Source organism: Condylura cristata, unplaced genomic scaffold (assembly GCF_000260355.1).
Source record: "Condylura cristata isolate star-nosed mole 26May11 unplaced genomic scaffold, ConCri1.0 scaffold00060, whole genome shotgun sequence".
Taxonomy (NCBI): Eukaryota; Metazoa; Chordata; class Mammalia; order Eulipotyphla; family Talpidae; genus Condylura; species Condylura cristata.
In genome coordinates this window covers 868,804-876,006 of record NW_004567161.1, presented here as the reverse complement: position 1 = coordinate 876,006, position 7,203 = coordinate 868,804, and positions in this window count along the sequence as shown.

Below are 7,203 nucleotides of genomic sequence, written 5' to 3'. Positions count from 1 at the left end.
CGGCGCCACCCGCGCCCCGGCCCGCTAGAGGGCGCCCGGCGTGCCCGGAGTGGCGAGGGCTCTGGAGTCGCTCCGCGTGGGCTGGGATGGAACCCGAGAGGGTTTAGCTGGCTGGCCGGGAGCTCCGGCCGGCTGGGAAGAGGAGACTCCGCGTCCCGGGCTGGAATTCGACCTGGCAAGGGAAGCCCAGCAGAGAAGGAGTTCCAGAAAGCCTAGTTGGGAGTTCAGCACCCGCACCGGGCGCAGCTCAGCCTGAAAGTGCTTCCTTCTTTAGGTCTGAATGGGGGGCGGCGGGGAAGGGGGGCACCTGCCCCCTGGAGGAGAGCAGTTGATGGGGTGACTGACCAATGGACTTTCTTGTGGTCACTGGGTGGCTTGGCAAGGCCTGCAAACGCTCCCCAAAGGGCCCCTGGAGCCTGCGAGCCCTGCTGGGGTGCACCGCAGGGGCTGAGGCCACGGCCCCCCGCTGCTCCTGGCCAGCCGAGAGGGGGCCCTGTGCCTCCCACTAGCGCCAGTGGCTCTCACGGCCACGGACGTCTCTCAAGAACTGAGATTTGGGCGGGACACCCGGCCTCTCGGGGATTCAGTTTGACCATCTGTAAACCTGGACTAATAACTCTTTCCCGTCAGAGATCTGAGATTTAAAAAAAAAAAAAAACAGATTCTTCTGCTCGTAAACGTGTGATGTAATTTAGCCCAGTTCTCCCTTCGGATTCTACCACGCAAGCAATGCAAGGAGGAAGCCTTCCAGTTACCTCCGCGGAAGGGGAAACCGGGTTCTTCAACGCCCTCCACAGACGGGCTCTGCGGCCAGCATTGTGCGGCCGCTGCAGCTGACTGATGAGTAAAACCCAGGCTTTGCCCTCAAGACGCTCGCAGAACAATGAAAAGGAGTCTCCTCCCTGTGATCAGGAGCTCATTCTTCCTCCTTCCATTGATTATTAGGAGAATGCACCGTGACCATAGCCGCTCCAGGAGCACAAGGAAGGCTCCCAAGGAATCGCCCTCCAGTTAATGGATGAGAAAGTGCTTTGTAAATTACAGTGCTCTGACACAGGGAGGCTCATTCAAACGCCGCAGCCCTCACTCAGTGCCCGCCTTGCCAAGCAAGTGCTGGGAAGACAGGAACGCTGGGAGAATCCTGCGGGAAGACAGGAGCAGCCGCCCCGGCCGACCCCAGCCCCCCGGGGAGCAACATCACGGTCTCTCAGGCCCTGGGCCCTGCCCGGCAGCAAAGGCTGCGCGGACCTTAGAAGTTTAGGGTGAAGGCGGGTGTGAAGAGCAGCGGAGAGGGGCAGGGGCAGCCCAGGACCCTGACAGCCCACGGGAAGGGGGCTCCCGCACCCGCTCAGAAGGCTGGGCGGCTACCCCGACTCGACTGCCCGGCAGCTGGGTGGCTTCGGGCGACTGGCGTCCCGGGCTGCGCCTCAGTGTCCTGGGTTGTAAGATGGGCTGACGGGAGGACCTGCCACTCCTGGTCGTTGTGGGGAATAAATGAGCAAATGCATGCATCATGCTTGGAATAGTGCTTCTGTGCTCGGTGCATGTCAGCGTCATTTCGGAAGCACTGGCGTGTCTGGGGAGAGAGAGACCGGGAGAGCTGAGCTACCGGGCATGGGGAGACAGGACTGGCTCCGTTCGGGAGAGCTGGAGACCGTTCCCCAAAGCGCTCGTCCTCGAACGGTTCAGAAAGCCACTGACTTTCCCTTTGGCTTTCTATGATCTCCAGGGGTTTCCCATTGCCTTTGGGATGACTCAAACACCCGTGTGTGTCTGAGACTCTGATCCCTCTCAGCTTCGTCAGCAGGGCACCTCATGCTTCAGCGCTAGGGAGCCCTGGGGTGTCCGACACCCCCCTCGCCGTGTTTGCTTGGTGAGCCCACCTGCCATATCGTGGGCTAACTTTGACTTTTCCTTACAACGTGGCCAAGACGTAGTCTAAACTTCCCAGGTGGCTTTGCCTGTTGACAGCACCCTCTGCCTGCTTGGCCAGTGAGAACCTTTCGGAGTTTTTCTTTGTTCTCTTGGAATGTGCCTCATGGAAAGCGCTCGGTGAATGTTTGGGCAGGGGACTGTGGTTTCTGTTTGCATCACTTAGGTCCCCTGGGCTGTGTTCTTCCAGAGCCACGCTTGCTTTCTCTCTGCAGGGCTCGGGAGCCCTCCGAGAAGGGAGGACACGGAGTCTATGCAGGGCCTGGTGGAGGCGACTGGCCTTGCTGACAAAGGGCAGGAGGACTCAGACCTTGCTGGCAAAGCAGGGGAGAGGCCCCGCCAACCCCGCAGCACACTCCAGGATGCCCAGGGGCAGACCCGGTCACTGCCCTTCGCCACCTCCCCTCCTGCCGGCGGCCGGATTGAGGGAGCTAGGAGATTCCCGCTTTTTCCTAATCTCTCCCTTTGCAGAATTTCTATGAAGTCAGAATCCCATTTCCAGGCAAAGGTGCTTGGTCATAAAGATAATAAAGACATTCATTCACAGTGGAGGGGAAGTCCGCAGTGGTTTCAGCTGCCTGTGGGCTCCACTTACTCATGGTTTGTGACAGATGACAAGTTCTTCTTCCCCAAACCTCACAACTGGGAAGCCGGGCACCCGAGGTGGCGGGGGGCCGTGGCGTGGCGCAGCCTGGTGAGCGCAGGCCCAGAGGCACGGCCGGACGGCTCCTTCTCCCGTGGCTCGGGCAGTGCCGAGGCGCCGCTGGGCGGAGGCTGTGCCGGCAGCCTCACAGGCAAGGGGCCGGTCTCGGCCCACATAGGTGGGCCGAGCGCCGAGCCCAAGCGCCAGCCCCAGCCTTCTGAGCGGTGGGCTTTCGGGGCACAGGGGAGGCAGCTGGGCCTTGACAGCCTGGGGGCCCCCGCAGGACGTAGGCCCCGCCGCTGGCCCCCGGGACTGTGTGGGCAGGGCCTGTTCCCTCCTCCGCAGGGGACCCTCCCTCTCAAGCCTCTCTCTGAGGATTCAGCCTCTCTCTGCTGACCTCTGGGGAGCCCTGCCATGCTGCCCCAGCGTGGCAGCCCAGACTGAAGTCACTCAGAGCCTCTAGGCCAAGCCCTTGCCCACCCAAACTGGTGGGGGTGCAGGACTGAGGTGGGAGGGCCTTGCAGGGCAGGACTGCAGCTGAGATGGCTTTCCAGAAAAGGGGGGAGGGTGGGCAAACCAGCGTGACCCAGAGCCCCGCTCTTTCCTGCACAGGACAATCCCAGGGGCGGGCGTGGGACAATGGCCCGTGGCCGGGAAACAGCGGCATTCCAGCCTCAGCCTTTGTTCCTGCCGGGAGGGGCCCCAGCGCTAATGAAAAGGTTTGTGGCTCGGATGTCGGCGCGTGGTAGATTCTTTCAAGCCTGACATTCCAGGCCTTGCGGCCTCTGGCATTTCCCAGAAAAGTGCAGAGGGATGGGGAAAGAAAACCCTTCACCCACCCACCCTGCCTTCCCAGATTCCTCGCCTCTGGGGACTGGGCATGGACCCTGCCTGGGGCCCATTCCTCCATCTGCCGGGTGGGGTCGGGGCCAGTGGGCTTGACACTGGGGGGGCCGAGTGTGAAGAGGGGAGCACCGAGGGCTGCGGAGGGGGGAGGCTTCCCACTGTCTCTAAGAGGAATCCACATCTGTTCCAAGTTCTGAGTGGGGCGAGTTGGCTCCCAGTCAACTCCCTCGCTGACCCCCAACCAGCAGCCCTGCTCCGTGCCAGCGGGCTGGGAAGTCTCTGCCCCACGTGGTGGCTGCTGTGCCCAGCCTGCCCCCGCGCGTGGCCCAGGGCTCAGACACCAGGGTGCCCGGACGGTTCTGGGAGCCAGGCTGTGGTGAGCCATCTGGGCTGTGTGGCGAGTGAGGCTGGCCCAGCGCCTGGAGCCAGAGTGGCAGTGCCCAGGAGGAGCGAGGCCAGCCCCTGGGGAGGCAAGCCCTGAGCCAGGCACCCTTGGAGACCCAAGGCCTTGGGGGGCCCGAGCCAGTGCAAAGGGGTTGGGGGGTGGAGGTGCTGGGGGAGGGACCCCGGTTCACAGGTCAGCGGCTCCTAGGTCAGCGGCTGCTCCCCAGTGCCTGGAGCGCCGGGCCATACAGGGGCTGCATGAGGACCGGGCGCCCAGGTGTGACACCTCTGGCAGGTGGCGCTCCCTGAACCACCACGTTGGCAGGCTCCGATTCTCGGGCAGGTTTAAAGGAAAGTGGCACCCCAGGACAGAGAGGGGACTGGGAAGGAGGGGGGGTGGGGCTCCATCAGGACAGGGGGCCCCCAAGGGGTGGCGCTGAGCAGCTCTCCCCTGCCAGCCCCCGCCGCCTCTCCTCACTCCACCTCCTGTAGGCCTTAGCCCGTCGGGCCGTAGGGCCGGACATGTGCTTAGCCCCGTAACTGCAAACAGAATGCTAGCTGGCCTCACCCCAGCCCCCCCCAAACAGATGTCACAGAGCCACTGGTCTGTTCCCACCTTGGGGCCGCCTCAGGGAGCATCCAGGGTGGTGCTGGCCCTTTGGGGCTCCTGCTTCTTTCCGGAAGGTCAAGGTTCTCCCACAAGCTAACGATCCACTTGGGCAGCACCAAGCACGGGGAAGGGGTCGCCCTGGGCGGGTGTGGACATGTCACAGGGAGACCTGACCTACGCAGGGCCTCCGAGGCGAGCTCCCCGGAGCAACGCTGAAGGTGATGGGCAGCCGAGGCCGCCAGCCCGCGCCGCCAGCTCATGCCTCAGCGTGGTGGACAGGCGCAGCCGCGGGGCTCCCCGGGGCTCCCCGCACCCTCCCCGCACCCACGACAGGCCTTGGCCCCTTGCAGGCGGAGCCTGAGCTGCCACCAGCTGCCTCCACAGGCGGGAGCAGGGCAGGCCTGTGCCGTGGCCCCCGGAGCGGCGGCCCCCCGCTGCCGGCAGGGCACCGCCAGCCCCAGTCTGGCCCAGGAAGGTGTGCAGGCGCATGGGCGCCCTCGCCCCCGCCCGTGCCCTGCACAGCCTGATGGGCGCAGAGGCACGCAAGGCGGGGCGCTCCACCCGGGCAGCCCACAGGGGCCCGGCTGACTGGGCAGGGCTGGAGCGTTTTTTTTTTAGGATTTATTTATGTATGCACACAGAGCTGGGGTACAGGCCAGAGAGGCGGAGGGTGAGAGGCTTCCCCAGAGACAGAGTGGGGAGCAGAACAGGCAGATCGACGAAGTCCACTGCTGAGGGGAGCAGCGGGCGGGTCAGGAGAGGTCTGCCGCGCCCTGTGGTCACCTCCGGGGCAGGCGGGGATCGAACTCATGCGGAAGCGGCTTTCACTTCTCGGTGCTGTGCTGTGCTGTAAGCCGCTACGCCACCAGGGAGGGCCTGGAGCATTTTTTTTTTGAGACCGTGTTTAAAAATCTGGAAATTTCGGGCCCTGCCTGGTGGCGTAGCGGGTTAAAGCACAGCACTAAGAAGCTAAAGCCACTTCCGCATGAGTTTGATTCCCGCCTGCCCTGGAGGTGACCCACATGGCGCGGCAGACCTCTCCTGACCCGCCCGCTGCTCCCCTCAGCAGTGTACTTCGTTGATCTGCCTGTTCTGCTCCCCACTCTGTCTCTGGTGAAGCCTCTCACTGCCCCTGCACCTCTGGCCTGTACCCCAGCTCTGTATGCACAAATAAATAAATCTTAAAAAAAAAAAAAAAAAATCTGGAAATTTCACATCCACAGCTGAATTTGGGGGCTTCTCTGGAAAAACTGAATGATCTGGAAGCAGGCAGCCCACATTCTGGCAGGCCCCCTTGCCCTGCGATGCCCCATGGACTTTCCAGCTCAGAACAAGCCCCCCAGGGGCGCCCCTCCTCCTGCGCCCCACGCCCCTGGAACTACAGGCTTTCGGGCAGCACCCCACCTCTTACGAGCCTAATGGGCGAGAAGGGCCCCTGACTTGGGGGTGAGCTTCTTTCCTAAACTGCAGCCTGGTTCGGCGGTCCAGAGGGCCGGCTACGGCCTGCTCGGCCTGGCCCCGGCTCCTGTGAGGCTGGCCTTGTCCTGAGTGGGATTCGGGGCCAGCGGGGGTCACTGCGGTCTCTCTGGGGAGACCGGGAGGCTCAGGTAGGACAGCCCCCTGCCGGGGCCCCCAGCGGAGCATGGGGGCGAGAGGATCCACTAGAAACAGAGCGGGGAGCAGAACAGGCAGATGGACAAAGTCCACTGCTGAGGGGAGCAGCGGGTGAGCTGCCCTGGGACAGACCGGCACGGCCGCCGAGCTTCCCCACCGCGGGGCTGCAGGCCCACGCAGGCCGCGGCTCTCCCGGTTGTGCTGGCCGCCTGCCACACCACAAGAGGCCGAGATTCCCCTGAAACCCAGGGCTGCATTTATCTGTCACCCGGGACAGAGAAACAAACCAGCATCCTCTGCCCAGGAGGCATTTCCAGAAATCTGGGCTCTGGCTTGGCGTTGACGACACGCCAGATGATCGGGCCTCTCTGTGGTGGCCGTTGAGCAATCGGTGTTTTGTTGTGTGGATGACAAGGTTTTCCACGCTGAGAAGTCTAAACACCAGACCCTTGCCCGGCCCCGTCCTGAGCTGCGCCCTGAGCTGCGCGATGCGACTCCGTGCGTGGCGAGCTTGTCCCCGGCCTTCCAAGCCCGGCTGGCCGCGAGCCCCTCGCCCTGCTCGGGCCCCCTGGGCCTGGCAGGCTGGCTAGAGAGCTGCCCTGCAGAGGCCCAGCCACGCCCCGTCTGCCCGGGGCTGTTCGCGCACACAGGGGCTTTGTTTCTGTTGCTGTAATCTCTGCATCTGACACACATCTGCGGCAGCAAACACCTTCCACGCAGTTGCCAGTGCCAGTGGTTTACGTGTTGTCTTTTATTTAGATCTGAGCTTAAACAGCACCTTCTGGACAGGGGGCTAACGTAGCCCCAGCAGCGGGCTGCCTTGTGGGGGTGCCTCTTCCCACCAGCACGCCCTGCGCCCTCTGACACTTTTCCCTCTCCCTCCCTCTTAACTTCTGACACCTCGCCTTATTTATTTATTGTTTTTAAAGTTGGATGTGTTCAGCGTTTTATTTATTTTCAAAGATTAAAAATAAATCTGTACCCCAGTACAGGCCAGAGGTGTGACGGGTGAGAGGACTCCCCAGAGACAGAGTGGGGAGCAGAACAGGCGGATCGAGTGAAATACAGTGCTGAGGGGGGCAGCGGGCGGGCCAGGAGGGGCCTGCCGCGCCCTGTGCGTCCCTCCTTGGCGGGGATCGGACTCGCGCTGCGGGGCCCGTGGCCAGCTCCACCG